We start from the raw sequence: 13165 nt of genomic DNA, 5'->3' as shown, positions 1-13165 counted from the left end.
CCACGGGATATACATCCCGTGGTAACTAGGATTTACACAAGCTCCAGTCTGGATCCAGAACACCTGAGAAGAGATGATGCTGACCCTCAGAGGACCCCAGATGATCCTAACCTTGAATCAACAAACATAACTAACAATTATTGCTACATGTGTGACTGCATCATATAATAACTATTAATTAATAATATTGATAGTTCATCGTCTAGCTGACTACGTCTTATATTATTATTATTATTATTTTTTATTTTTTCTAAAATCCTGTCAAACGTGCACAAACTACTTGCTACTACTAAATATTGTAGAAACATAATTTTCTGTAAAGTTGCTTTGTAACGATTTGTATTGTAAAAAGCGCTATACAAATAAACTTGAATTGAATTGAATTGAATTTCCTCAAAGTGTTAACAGTGGAAATTTAAAAGGTTCTGCAAGGTTTCAATATCAGTAACTTTCATGTTGTCTGCATCGCATCAGAACACATCAATAAACATCAGACTGAACACTTCTGAAAAGCCATCTGCTTTCATACCACTTAAAATATCACACCATGCTCACATTTCAAGAAAATGTTCGCTTTAGTGTGATTAACATTTTGAGTTATTACAAAAGTTTAAATGAAACCTGCAAGGCTGCACTGACCGCTTCCAGTGCCTTTTTGTTTCTTTTCATCCCTTTTTTTCTGGTCTTTCTTTCACTCAGCGAGTCAGAGCTATTCAGGAGAAGAAATTACCAAAATCTCAAACTTAACAGCAAAGATTTATTGACTAGTATATCTCAGCTGCTCATGAACAGTTTGGAAGAAAATGAAATCACAGGGTTTGAAATTCACAAGAATATGTCAAGGAACAATGACATGTACTTGTCAAATTGCAATGACAGACTAAAATAAGGCAAACTGTGATAATTGCCATGGTTACAGGGCAGGGAGGGTGTAAGAGATATGCTTTTGTATGCTATTGTAGTTTTTGGTTTTGAGAGCAACAACTGTGAAGGTTTTAAAATGGTAATTGAATTGATCATTAAAATGAGAACAAAAAATAAATAAATACAAATTTCAAATTTGAAACACATTTTACCTGCCTTCCTATTGACACTAACATGGAGCCTGAGTCTGTTTTGATCTTAAAACACAATTCCACACATTCAGTTTTAAACTGTTACAGAGCCCTTGGTTGATTTAAATCTAGAAAAATAAAGTGAAATAAACAATAAAACTATGTGCACTACAAATCAGTGTGTGCATGATTACAGAATGTTTTAGTACAGCTGTAATAACTATGTGTAAGTGGATGACACCAGCAGCTTTGCACACTCAAGTTAAAGAAGGCTGTGATGAGCTTGCATCTCAGGATTGTAAATTCTATAAAAAGAAATTGATTACAGAAAGCTTTAAATGATAATCTCTGTCACTACACACATAGACTGTTACTGCAGGATACCCAATGTGAGGTTCACTAGATCCTCTGCTAGATCCAGCCCCACATCCCATCTCATCTCATCTGTGCTGTGAAGCCATGTCTACTGCCAGCTACAGTCTATAAGAGACACAGAGGAACCCTTCACTGACCGCTGACATGAATTTACTTCTGCCGTCAAAGTTTGTTTTCATTTTTGGTTGATCAATAAACTCCTGTTTCCTTAAGAGAAAATAAATCCAGAAATGGGTAAACAAGTCAAAATGGTTAAATATTTTACAAGTTTAAGACAGAATATTTTTTGAAACAATCAATAAAACTCTGAAAAAGAGAAAAGGGTTTGGAAAGGTTATTGGTTATCATTTTATATTCTTAGTTTGATGGAAGTGGTAGCTTACAGTACATCAGTGTTAGGGGTAAACTAAATAACCGTAAATTGTTTCAGCAGCATTCAAAACAGTGTTTTTTCAATAGAAAAGCTATTTTATCTATGAAGTAGCAGTGCAATGTGCCAAAATGACAGGGTTGTTTTACACAGCCAAAAACTCTACCATGACAATCAGTCACTCTCTTATTATGTCCTCGTTCTCCCTCTCTTATATTTAGTGCTAGAACGCTAGAGTCTGCTGACTGAGTTCATTCAGACAGTTTGAGTAAATTAACTGGTTCAAACAACAATTCAGTGTGGTTTTCCCTTCACATAATTTTCTTTGGAGCACTGTAGGCCTTTTGAAACTATCTATTGTGCTGATTGCCAGTACATTTTTGTGACTTGCATACATAAAAGAATTTACTTGTATTAACCATATTTAATTGTATTAGTGTATTTACACTAACATTCAAAAGTGTGGGGTTGGCAAGATGTTTTTAATGATTCTGAAAGATAACTCATGTCTGTTAATGCTGGACTTACTTGATTAAAAAATACAGTAAAATAATCTGTTAAAATGTTATTTTTGTTATATAATTATTCTATTTATTTTTTATAAATTGTAATTTGTTCAGAAATCATTCTAATGTTTGTTTCTTAAGTGTCAATTTTTCAAAATTGAGATTTATACATCATCTGAAAGCTGAATAAATAGGCTTTCTATTGATGCATGTTTGTTAGGATAGGACAACATTTGGTCAAGATACAACTATTTGAAAATCTGGAATCTGAGGGTGCAAAAAAATCTAAATACTGAGAAAATCACCTTTAAATTTGTCAAAATTAAGCAATGCATATTACTAATCAAAAATTAAGATTTGATATATTTACTGTAGGATATATACAAAATATCTGATCTTTACTTAATATCCTAGTGATTTTTGGAATATATATATATATATATATATATATATATATATATATATATATATATATATGTGGCGTAGTCGGCAGGATTGGCTTTCTTTTTTCGGGAGAGACGTGTACCTGTATATGGTTTGCTCTGTGTACTGTCTGTTGCTTGTTTTTTTTCCCCTAGGACTGAGTTTGTGGTGAAAACATTAAGACGAAGGAAAAACAGCAGCGTATGTCCAGTGAGCACTTTTCTCTTGTGGTAAGTGAGATTTGTAGTTAAATATGAAGGAAGAGTTGCGAGAATTAAGAGAAACAGTAACTCAGTTGAGAGCTGACAATGACAGATTGCGGCAGGAGCAATCATCTGCTCATCCGAGTCCTAGTGGGCCGCCGGCTATGGCTTCTGGCCCCCCTCTTTCCACTCCACAGTCAAGTAATGAGGGCGTTGCCCCACCAGAGAGGTACGTTTTTGTACTACGAGATCGAAGGTGCCCAAAATTTAGTGGCAGGTCTAGTCTTAATATTGAGGAGTGGATTGAGGAGGCCCAGGCTTGTATGCAGGCCCGTTATATGTCTGCATCTGATAAAGCATTCTTCCTCTTTGACCATTTGGAGGGAGAAGCAAGGGAAGAGATTCGCTACCGCTCCGATGATGAACGTAATGATCCAGTAAAATTTTTTCCGGTGCTTAGGGAGTTGTATGGTTGCTCACGGTCATATGTTTCTTTGCAGGAGGCTTTCTTCTCTAGGAGGCAGCAGGAGGGGGAGTCTTTGTTGGAGTTTTCCCTCGCTCTGATCGGCCTCCTGGAGCGAGTGAAGCAAAAGTCGCCTTATGCCATGCCAAATTTTCAAGTTTTGTTGCGTGATCAGTTTATGGAGCACGTGAATGATAATTCTCTTTGGCGAGAGCTTAAACAGTTGGTACGAAGTCAACCTACTCTGACTCTTTTAGACGTACGTTGTGAGGCACTTCGGTGGGAACGGGAGGGCATGCTAGGGGTTTCAAGGGGTCGTAGTCATTCGCTCCCTTCTGCATATGGTATCCAGTATGGGGTGCGGAGTGAGCCTCGTGAGAACACCGTGAGGTCTTCTCAGGAGTCCGAATTGGGGGAAGTTAAAGAAATGTTGCGGTTGCAGCAAGAACAAATTAGTAAACTGACTCAAAGTATCGCCCGGTTACAGGCCCCTCAACCCCGTAGTCAATCCCCTCGTCGTAATCAGACTGTGTGCCGTAGATGTCAGAAATCGGGCCACTTCGCTAGGGAGTGTGATGGAGAACGCGTACTTACCCGTTTCCCTTCAAGTGCTTCATCACTAATGGTTAGTGGACAGCCTGACTCAACTATGTCATCGGGAAACTAATTCCCACCGCGTTGCAAAGCCAAGGTGTGGTTGGGGAAGAAAATGGCTCCAGTACTATTTTATCCCATTTGATGTCGTCATGCCCACACCTGCTTGTTCATATGGGTAGTGTTCCAGTGCCCTGCTTAGTGGACACAGGATCAATGGTATCTACCATTACCGAAAGCTTCCAAACTCATTTCCAATCATGGGGCGTAGACCGTTTAAAGTCGTGCCATTGGCTCCAACTTCGTGCAGCCAATGGCTTGTCAATTCCCTATATTGGCTACATGGAATTGGACATTAAGATGTGTAATCGTTTGATTTCTAAGTGCGGGGTCTTGGTGGTAAGGGATCCTCCTGGAGGCATCTGTACTCAAGTTCCTGGAGTACTGGGAATGAATGTTCTTAGTCGATGCTACCGGGAGCTCTTTGGACAGTATGGCCCTGGCTTATTTGATTCTCCCTCTTCCGTGGAGGCCCCGAAATTTGTCTTACAGGCATTAGAACATTGCCATCTAGTGGGAAACCAGTCTTCTGTGGTGCGTATTGGTAGGGCTAAATTGCGGGGTCGTAAGTCGTGTCGCATTCCAGGTGGTATGCTGAAGCTAGTGCCTGCTACTTGTTCCGAACAATATGTGGATGGAACCGTGTTGTTTGAGCCTCCAGTGTCTGGACTGCCAGCTGGCCTGCTAGCCTCGCCTGCGCTGGTTAGAGTGGTTCGGGGTACAGTTTATTTGCCCATGGTTAATGTGGGGACCGCAGATGTAATGTTGTACGCAGGTGCGACATTGGGAACACTTAATAGTGTTCAAGTGGTAAGCCTGCCAGCTGGGATAACTGAGGTAGAGCCAATGAGGGTCTTAGTGCATTCTCAGGTTGCGGAAATAGTTGCACCAGTTCAAGAACCGATTGATGCAGTTGATCTTTCAGTCCTGTCTCAGAGAGAGCAGGGTGAGGTCAGGGCATTGCTGAAGCGATATCAATCTGTGTTCTCAGCTCATGACGGTGCACCAATTGGGTTGCACCAATTTGATTTCGCATGAGATACCACTGTTGGATACTGTGCCCGTTCGTCAGAGGTATAGGCGGATTCCGCCATCACAATGTGAGGTCGTGAAATCTCATATTAACCAGCTATTAGAAACCAACGTGATCCGAGAAAGCTGTAGCCCGTATGTGTCACCCATTGTGCTGGTTATGAAAAAGGATGGTAGTCTACGCATGTGCGTTGACTACTGTCAGCTAAATGTGAAAACGAGAAAGGATGCTTTTCCCCTCCCGTGCATTGAGGAGTCGCTAGATTTCTTGACGGGGGCTGGATGGTTTTCCACCATGGATTTGGCTAGTGGCTATAACCAGATCCCCGTCAATGAAAAAGACAGATCGAAGACCGCATTTTGTACACCATTTGGCCTATTTGAATTTAACCGCATGCCCTTTGGGCTCTGTAATGCTCCAAGCACCTTCCAGCGTCTGATGGAACGGATGTTTGGAGATCAACAGGGTAGCTCGTTACTGCTGTATCTAGATGATATTGTAGTATTCTCCTCTCCTGTTTCACAGCATCTGGAGCGTTTGGAGGTTGTGCTGGGTCGCTTGGAGCGTGAGGGTTTAAAGGCCAAATTGGCAAAATGCGCGTTCTTCCAGAAAGAGGTCAAGTATCTTGGTCACATGATTTCGGCTCAGGGCGTATCCACAGATTCCAGCAAGATAGAGGCGGTGTCACAGTGGCGGTGTCCTACCGGGGCATCAGAACTGCGCTCATTCTTGGGGTTTGCCAGTTATTACCGCCGTTTCGTCCAGGGATTCGCGAAACTGGCAGCCCCCCTGCACCATGTTGTGGCTGAGTGTACTACTGGTAGGCCCCGGGTACGGGCTGGTAAGAGCTTTGCTGATGCCTGGTTGGAACAGTGCCAACAGAGCTTTAAAGAATTAAAGGTGAGGCTTACAACAGCACCGGTGTTGGCATACGCAGATTTCTCCCTTCCTTTTATCCTGGAGGTGGACGCTAGTTATGGTGGTTTGGGAGCAGTCCTCTCTCAGGAGCAGAATGGGAGAGTAAGACCTATTGCGTATGCCAGCCACAGTCTTAGGCCCACTGAGCGCAACATGGTTAACTATAGCTCCATGAAATTGGAGTTTTTGGCGCTCAAGTGGGCCATGACTGAAAAATTTCGCGAATATCTGTTAGGGCACAAGTGTATCGTTTACACTGACAATAATCATTTTAGCCATCTGTTGACCGCTAAGCTTGCTGCTACTGAGCAACGCTGGGCTGCCCAGCTGGCAGCGTTTGATTTTACCATCAGGTATTGCTCGGGTAGGAACAATAGAAATGCGGATGTCCTCTCCAGACAGGACCCCTCTGGGCAGTGTGAGATGAATGCACTCTTGTTGGGAACTGAAGTGCCAGCCACTGTTAAGCAGGTGTTTGTGGCAGAATCGCGTCCACAAGCAACTCAAACTGTAGTCTCCGTGTTGCCTGGTTTTGAGGGCAACATGGGCGCTTGTCACCAAGCCGACCCCGTAATTGGTCAGATTCTAAAGTTTTGGAGACAAGGTGTTCCCCCTTCCCCAGCAGAGCGGAGACAGCTGACTAAAGCTGCCCTCGTGTTACTCCGCCAATGGGATCGGCTGGTGGATAGAGCGGGTGTATTGCATCGCCGTGTCTTTCGCTCAGATGGAGGTGAGGAGGGTTTTCAGTTGGTTCTTCCAATTACTTTGCGACGTGAGGACTTGGCCCAGGTTCATCAAGGGCATGGGCACCAGGGCATTGACCGCACCACTGAGCTGGTTCGACAGCGCTGTTATTGGCCAGGCCTTACAGCTGATGTAGCTCAGTGGTGCCGTGAATGTGAGAGATGCCAGGCTGCCAAGGACACCCAGCCTGTAGTTCAGAGTTTTATGGGTCACCTCTTGGCAGAAAGGCCAAATCAGATCTTGGCCATTGATTTCACCTTGCTTGAGCCCTCACGTTCGGGAATAAAGAACGTATTGGTAATGACTGACGTCTTTACTAAATTTACGCAGGCAGTCCCTACCCGGAACCAGCGAGCTGAAACCGTAGCCCAGGTACTTGTGTCTGAGTGGTTTTGTAAGTTTGGCGTTCCTGCCCGCATCCACTCAGACCAAGGCCGTAGTTTTGAGTCCTCCCTTATCCAGCAGTTGTGTTGCTTATACCAGGTGGAGAAGTCTCGCACTACCCCGTGGCATCCTGCCGGCAATGGGCAGTGTGAGCGCTTTAACAGGACCCTGCACAATCTCCTGCGAATCTCCCTATTTTCTCATGTTTGGACAGGAACCACGACTACCTGTAGATTTTCTGTTGGGTCGTGGTCAGGAGAGGGGTCCTGATAGTGTTAACAGTTGGGTGTTGGAGCATCAAACGAGACTGCAGGTGGCCTTTGAAGGGGCCCGGGAACAGCTGCGTCTAGCTGCAGAGCGCCGCAAGGAGATGCATGACTCTCATGTCCGGGACGCACCCTTGAGTGAAGGCCAGTTAGTCTATCTCCATAACTATGGTCTAAAGGGTCGTCACAAGATCCAGGACCATTGGAGTGCAGTGGTGTATCAGGTACTGAAAGCACCTGGAATAGGAGGCTCAGTATACACCATTGCACCGGTCAACGATGTGAGTAGGGTGAGGCATGTTCATCGCTCTCTGTTGAAGGCCAGAATAGGGCGGGAGCCCTTGGCACCCCCCCCCCCCCCCAGAGAATAGGGCGTCGGTTGCCGAGGAACCACTGTTGGAGGATCCTTCCTCAATGGAGGAAGTTGACCTTTTTAGGGTCGTACCTGAGACTTTGCCGGCTGCTATGGAGTCAGGGAGTCAGGGCCCCGTTTTGGCGGACTCCAGTTCACTAGAGCCTGTGGTGGATGTGGAGGTTGAGGCTCCTGTGGTTCCTGGACCATCAGGGCAGGGCACCGTAAGTCAATTACCCTTGACTGATTTTGGTCCCTTTGGTCCATCTTATGTGAATGGGGCAGTGAGGCGTACTAGGCGAACTACTGCTGGTCATCATTCTAATCGTAACCATCTTCCTAGGGCTGTAGGGAGGGTGGCAGGTTTGGAGGCTGTTGAGGCCTCAGCCGGTTCTATATCTGCATTGTTTAGACCTTGGGATAAGGGTTATTGGAATAATCGGCGGGGCGACGATTCAAGAGCTGGGGGTAGATTGTGGCAAGGTGGGTGACGTAGTTTAGTTTCATTGGCTCATTGGTGCATGATTGTCACCCACCATAGCCTATTGGAGGTGGCGCTGATGGTATTTTAAGGCTGGAGTTAGATCGCCTGGGGTGCGTCACGACTGGTACCGCCCATACTGAGTGTGTCGGTGCAGATGTGCATTTTATGCCCGGTTGGGTCACAGGTTGTCCACTGCATGTCAGGTATGTGCGTGATTTCTTTTTTTTTACCTACTGTTATTTTGGCGTCGGGTGATTATTTATCTGTTTAACTCTTAGCCATGAAATCAGTGAAAAGTCTTCCTGCATGTTAATTCATTATGAGCTGTGAGCGACTATACACTTCATGTGGCACGAGGAATTGCTTTGGGTAAGCGTGATCAATCTGCTTCCTCTTTTTCGCAAGACAAGTATTTAATTAAGAATTCTTCTTTCTTAGTGTGCTGAGCTGTCTCTCCCGTCGCGTTTCTTGAAGGCGGAAGTTTATACCCGTCGTTAAAGGAGGATGCGCTGCTGTTTTTCTTTTCCTGCTTTTTGGGCTGGTTTACATCTAGGGCATTATTAGTGTCATCGCTCGTGCCCTGATAAGTGTTTCCACGCTAGTGTTGGGGAACTCTGATTCTGGGACCTGCTCGATTTGGACTGTTGCATTCATTTCATTTTGTGTGGTGTTTATATCGTTGTTTATTAGTATTTTGTCTTGTATACTTTCAATATTTTAAGTTTGATATTGTAATAGTGTTTCTTGATAAATGTTTTTGTTTACTTTGATGGAAATATTTCCACTGTATTACTGAATTTAATTTGTTTTCTTTGTTTTGGTTTATTCTAGGCACTGCTGGCCCGGGGCTGGGAGGCTAGCTAGCTAGTTTGGAGTATTACAGGTTGTGGTGCAGTTGTGTGGAGTGCAGTGCTGCTTGGATTCACCTCTCACTGTGTGTGTGTGTGCATGTGTGTGTTACACGAATCCACAGATAGGGTCTTCACTCCATTTAGCCTGCCCCCTGCCACTGGAAAGCCGGTGTCTTTTATTATTTTTTTTGTTTATTCTTTTGTTGTATTTTCAAATTGATATTTTTATTTTGTCCAGTACACAGAGTTTCTGATTGTGACAGTGTTTGATGGTGACCTGACAATTGACATTGATTATCATTGACGTTTTAACTAATTATGGTGATTTGAATAAAGTCTTTTGTACATTGTTCACACGCCTCTCTCGGATTACTTCAGCCTACGAACCTGTGTCCCTTATTTTTGGTTATTTCCCCGTTTCTTTACGGGGTGGCGTAGTCGGATTGTATTTGGGTGTGTTCAAATTTATTTCCAACGTTCCCCCCTCCTTCAGCATTGCCATATATATATATATATATATATATATATATATATAATATTTATATATATATATTATATATATTATATCCTCAATACATTTTTTAAGAAGTTTTATGGAAAGGTTAAAAAAAATACTGTACACAAACGTTTAAACGGTACACAACATTTATAACATGATAAATATAATTAGATTATAAACAGATATATACTGATCTGATTGTTAAAATAAATATTAAAACAAAATTACAGAGTAGAGGAATAGGGCCCAGTTTAATAGCTTAAATATAGTTAGCTTCTTTGGATAGTAGCTTTCTTAAAATGTCTCTTGGCTGTAGAGTAACTACATTCAATTACTCCAATTCAGGTAACCTGAAAACAGCTTCCTCAACACTGCAGTATTTAATAACATGATGCGTGAACGCAGAACTGTTACGTTGAATATTATAAACCAGATGTACATGACCTCTCTGCATCGTCTTTCTGAACACCTTCCTAGAGCAAGTTGGACATTCCCCTGGCAGAACAAGAGAGAGGTCAGCCGTACCAACCCTGCAGGCATGGCGCTGGTCCAAACTCTACACTGCTTAAGTGTGAACCCGGGGAGGGCTGATGGGGGTGCAGAAACCCAGATTTCCAGCCGTCCCTTTACGTGCCAAAGCTATCTCACAAATATGATTACATATTCCCTCTTCCAACCACCATTATGATTATATTAGATCTTAAATGGGCCAAATGCACACTACACTTGAAACATACTGAAACACACATGTGCACACACATTCAGGGCTCTTTAGCTTACCCCTGCTGTGCCCCTCCCCTTCAAAGCTAGAGGGGATTCACACAAACCAAAAAAAAATGCTGATCCTTCACAAAAGCACTGGGCAGAAGGAAAGGTCATCCACAACAGGCCGGGAAAATGCATGCCATCCCAGCTTTCCCTCTAATACCCTAAAACCCCCTCACATTCCGGCCTAACCTACCTTTCCTCTAATGTACAGATTCTTCCGTGTGAGATTGCTGGTTTTCTGGACATCAACCAATAGAAGCACATAATGCGTGTTATCAGTGCCCTTCAGGCAATGCCACATTGAGGAGTGTGTGACCAAGAGCTTGGGATGACGAGCTAAGCCGCTAACCACACCTTTGACCACTGCTGCTCCCTGCGAGTCAACGGAACAGGCGAGATGGCTGATAATGTTTTCACAGGGAAAATCTAAACACAAAATACAACAAAAGACCATGTTTAGAGAGTATTCATACATGTCACAGCTTTTGGCATATAACTGCCCTCAAGGATATCTGGCACAAACAGACTATATATATATATATATATATATATACTGTATATATAGAAATTACATATATACATATATAGATATAGATTCATTCACCTCACTGTAGGTTCTCACAGAGCCTTGAGCCTTTCTGTGCAGGATTGTGGCATCTTTCGAATATTCAGTGATAATGGTGAATGGCGTCCATTTGACCACTAGAATATGGCAGACGGCTTACATATAGCGGCCAATAGAAACAGTCACTAATGAGGCGTCTATGTAAGTCTATGTTTCAAGCCATGCTCTTTTGTTTGCAGTCAAACGGTTGACCACTGCCGTGTGTGTGTATGCTGTCGCAAAATGTGGTGAAACATCCTATACGACGGTAATAATGTGATTTTGTGTATAGATGTGTATTCCTAACTGACTGCTTCAAATGTGAATAACATGATTTATCTTTTAAACAGGAAATACTGGGTCACACGTGTTCAGTGCTGTCAGAGAAAATGTTTCTCAGGTCCATATAACTTTATTTCCGGAGTCCTTTTATTTCCATGTGTAACCTTTTAAAATTTGATGGGGTAAAGGTTTACAGTTTGTTCCATACATACAGAAACAGCAGCCAAGCTGATGTGTTGTTCGGTCCTGATGGTGAATAATATTACATTTAAATGTTTTAAGGAGATTTCTATTCAATCTTGGATAATAACTTTGATGGTAGCCACTTTATGCGCTCACATCTATATTTGATTTTTTGTTTTACACACATACAGATATAAAATACAGAGGCATGCAATTTTATCCCACCCTCTAACAGATCAAGCCCAAAGAAAAGACTTTACAAAAGTGCGTTAATAATCTCTGCAGAAACAACATTTCACATCATGTGTGAAAGCCACATCGTCCCAGGCTGGGGCTTTGGAAAAATAAATCAATAAAAAACAAAATAAAGAAGGAAAAGAGGGAAGAGAATGAGAAAGTGAGAAAGAAAGAGGTGTAGAAGAGAGAGAGAAAATGGGTGGACCGCTGTTCTACAAATATTTGGAGATGTGGTGCTGTTTTCATTGCTGACATCAACATAAATTTGTGCAACGGGGCCCAAGATGCTCAGCAGGTATCAGTTTCTGTGAAAGGAGTAGAAAGAGAAGTAGAAGGTGGAAAGAAAGGTTTTGAGGGTGGGAATGGAATGAGAGCGGTGGAAGACAATGACCTTTGCCCTTCTGAACTGTGCTTTCCCACCCTCAGAGAAGAGTGGGTCATCAGCGCTCAACCCTCGGCCTTTACCACCTCATACTGCAGTGCTTTCCTTCTGTAGCCATCTCATCTGCCAAACCTAGAAACAAATCCACAGTTCTGAACGCAACATACACACAAACAGGCAGAAAGAAAAGGAAAACACACACACTAACTTCACAGGAGGCAGTGGTTCTCTTTCCAAGAGGCTCAAGCAACACATTCAAATCCCCATAAAAAAAAAATAAAACTACATACAGACATAAAACCTTTTTTAATGGCATCAAGTGACCATTTACCATGTGAACAGATGTGGCACATATGGCAGATGTGTGTGTGTGTGTGTGTGTGTGTGTGTGTGTGTGTATATAAGACTTGGCACATTTTAATTTGTGAAAAACATTGATATAGCCTACTGAAATACAAATACAAGTCAGTTATAATATGCTGCTGTACTGTGTGTGTGTTTGTGTGTGTGTGTGTATATATATATATATATATATATATATATATATACTGTATAGCTATACCTTATAGATAACAAATCATTCTAATATGCAACTTTGCTGACCAAGAAACATTTCTTATTATTAATCCATGATACATTATTTCCAGGATTCTTTGATGAATGAAAAGTTCAAAGAACAGCATTTCTATTTGGAACTCTTTTGTCATATTATAAATAACTTATTTAATGCATGGTTGCTGGAAAATAATAATAATAATAATTTCTTTAAATAAATAAATAAATATATGATATTTCATAACGTTTTTTAATGTAACATCATGATAAAACCGGTAGCATCTATGGCAGATATGGTTAGGTATGATTCCCGTCATAAACTAAGACCAGATACAGAATATCTCCCACCATTCGGAGTATCGACCAGACCTGTTGATTCATTCTTTCTAACATTGCTTCCACACACATTATTTATTCAGCCATCTTGTCCAAGTCCCTGGACACTTCCTGGGTCAGGACTTCCTGGGCAGCAGTAGCTGAGTCAGCGGCCAATCAGACAGCCCCACTGGGGCTCGCCGTGTTCAGAGGTATGCTTCCTGTTTTTGTCAGCGCTTGTCAGGAGCCACCTGGCCAG

The 13165-nt window shown here is 42.4% G+C and overlaps 1 long non-coding RNA gene across 2 annotated transcripts; it reads right to left on the bottom strand.

Moving 5' to 3' along the window:
• Positions 1-1313: 1313 nt before the first annotated feature.
• On the bottom strand, positions 1314-12336 carry LOC132094747 (uncharacterized). 2 transcript variants are annotated; one of them, XR_009422392.1, is made up of 3 exons: positions 12046-12336; positions 10542-10774; positions 1314-1637 (listed from the first exon to the last, which is right to left on the bottom strand). It is a non-coding gene; the product is annotated as an uncharacterized LOC132094747 (long non-coding RNA). The 2 variants fall into 2 exon arrangements; XR_009422391.1 differs by having other exon boundaries at positions 1314-1535.
• Between the last annotated feature and the right edge of the window lie 829 nt (positions 12337-13165).

This window comes from Carassius carassius, chromosome 19, assembly GCF_963082965.1.
Source record: "Carassius carassius chromosome 19, fCarCar2.1, whole genome shotgun sequence".
NCBI lineage: Eukaryota > Metazoa > Chordata > Actinopteri > Cypriniformes > Cyprinidae > Carassius > Carassius carassius.
This window is presented reverse-complemented; position numbering and strand designations above follow the sequence as displayed.